The sequence below is a fragment of the Crocuta crocuta genome, unplaced genomic scaffold (genome assembly GCF_008692635.1).
Source record: "Crocuta crocuta isolate KB4526 unplaced genomic scaffold, BGI_CrCroc_1.0 scaffold149, whole genome shotgun sequence".
Taxonomy (NCBI): Eukaryota; Metazoa; Chordata; class Mammalia; order Carnivora; family Hyaenidae; genus Crocuta; species Crocuta crocuta.
Window position 1 is genome coordinate 10,099,006 of NW_027551561.1, and position 2,875 is coordinate 10,101,880.

A 2,875-nucleotide genomic window follows, 5' to 3' on the forward strand; every position below is an offset into this window, starting at 1 on the left:
CCCCCCCAAAAAAGAACAGTAAGAAATGACAGCCAGGGATTTAATCAACACAGATATAAGTAAGATGTCTGAACTAGAATTTAGAGCCATGATAATAAGAATACTAGCTGGGGTAGAGAATCCATTTCTGTCGAGATAATAGAAGTAAAACCTAGTCAGATTGAAATTGAAAATGCTGTAACTGAGATGACCATGATGGCAAGGGTGGATGAAGCAGAGCAGCTAATCAGTGATATAACTGATAAAATTATGGTGAATAATAAAACAGAAAAAAAGAGAAAAAACAAAGGCAAAAGATCATGATACAAGACTTAGAAAACACAGTGACTTATTAAAAAGGAATAACATCCAAATCATAGGAGTCCCAGAAGTTGAAGATAGAGATAAAAAGAGTACAAGGTTTATGTGAGCAAATTATAGTAGAAAACTTTCCTAATCTGGGGAAGGACATAGACATCAAAACCCAAGAAGTACAGAGAACTTTCACTAGATTCAACAAAAACCAACCACCAACAAGGAATATCATAGTCAAATTCACAAAATACACAGACAAGAAAAAAAATTATGAAATCAGCAAAGAAAAAAGTCCTTAACCTATAAGGGAAGACAGATCAGGTTTGCAACAGACCTATCCACAGAAAGTTGGCAGGTCAGAAAGGAGTGGCAGGATATAGTCGATGTACAGAATCAGAAAAACATGAAGCTAAGAATTCTGTCTGACAAGAAGGCTGCCATTCAATATAGAAGGAGACGTAAAGAGTTTCCCAGACAAACAAAAACTAAAGGAGTCCATGACCACTAAACCAGCCCTGCAAGAAATTTTAAGGGGGACTCTTTGAGTGGACAAAAGACAAAACAAAACAAAAATGACCAAAAGCAACAGAGCTGGTTCTTTGAAAGATTTAACAAAATTGATAAACCTGTAGCCAGATTAATCAAAAAGAAAAAAGATCTCAATAAATTAAATCATGAATGAAAGAGGAGAGATCACAACCAACACCACAGAAATACACACAATAAGAGAATATTATGAGCAATTATATGCAAACAAATTGGGCGAAATGTACAAACTCCTAGAAACATATAAACTATCAAGCTGAAAAAGGAAGAAACAGAACATTTGAACAGACTCAAAACTAGTAAAGAAATTGAACCAAAATAAAAAAATCTCCTCACAAACAAGAGTCCAGGGACAGATGGCTTTCCAGGGGAATTCTACCAAACATTTAAAGAAAAATTAACACTTATTCTTTTGAAGGTGTTCCAGAAAATGGAAATGGAAGGAAAACTTCCAAACTCATTCTATGAGAATAGCATTACCTTGATTCCAAAACCAAAGACCCCACTAAAAAGGAGAAATACAGACCAATTTCCCTGATGAACATGGATGCAAAACTTCTCAACAAGATACTAGCAAGCCAGATCCAACAATACATTTAAAGAATTATTCACCACAATCAGTGGGATTTATTCCTGGGATGCAGGGCTTGTTCAATATCCACAAATCAATCAATGTGATGATACGTCACATCAATAAAAGAGAGGATAATAACCACATGATCCTCTCAATAGATGCAGAAAAAGCATTTGACAAAATACAATATCCTTTCTTGATAAAAACTTTTAAGAAAGTACAGCTAGAAGGAACATACCTCAGGATTATAAAGGCCATATATGAAAGACCCACCACTAATATCATCCTCAATGGGGAAAAACAGGGAACCCTAAAGTCAGGAACACAACAGGGATGTCTAACCCTCATACTGTTTTTCAACATAGTATTGGAAGTCTTAGCCTCAGCAATCAGACAACAAAAAGAAATAAAAGGCATCCAAATCAGCAAGGAGGAAGTCAAACTATCATTCTTCACAAATGACATGATTCTCTATGTGGGAAACCCAAAAGACTTCACCAAAAAGCTTCTAGAACTGATCCATCAATTCAGCAATGTCGCAGGATATAAAATCAATGCACAGAAATCAGTTGCATTGCTATACACCAATAATGAAGCATCAGAAAGAGAAATCAAGGAATCAACCACATTTATAATTGCACCGAAAATCATAAAATACCCAGGAATAAACCTAACCAAGGAGATGAAAAATATATACACTGAAAACTATAGAAAGCTGATGAAAGAAATTGAAGAAGACACCAAAACAATGTAAAAAACATTTCATGTTCGTGAATTGGAAGAACAAATATTGTTAAAATGTTGATACTATCCAAAGCAATCTACATACTCAATGCAATCCCTATCAAAATGACACCAGCATTCTTCACAGAACAATTTTATTTTTTTTCCTTTTTTTTTTTTANGCTCATTTTAGCGTTGCGCTCTTTAACCCAGGCCAGACCTAGTTTCCGAATCCCAGTCCACGCCCCACTGAAATTGCCATAGACACAACCTCGCAGGCGATCCCCTCAGGGCAATTCCAAGCCTCTTGCCTAGCCCTGGGGGTGGAGCCAGAATCGCTGCTCCCTTCTCCTCCAGGTCTGGTTGGCAAGCATGGGCGAGGGTTTGCCTGCGGGCTTTCTCAGTTAGAAAGGCTTTCTCAGTGGATTCTGTGTCCTTTTTCTCCCAATCTCTTGGGTTCTGTAAGGTTTCCTATGGCTTCAGACCTTTTCCGTGAGAGATATGGGGGTGAGTGCAATGTACAGAGCTCCCTACTTCTCCGCCATCTTGCCCCCTCCCTCACAGAACAATTTTAAAATTTGTATAGAGCCAGGAAAGACCCTGAATAGCCAAAGCAATGTTGAAAAAGAAAACCAAAGCTGGAGGCATCACAATTCCAGACTTNACCAACTCATCTGTGACAAAGCAGCAAAGGATACCCAGTGGGGGGAAATAAACAGTCTCTTCAGCAAATGGTGT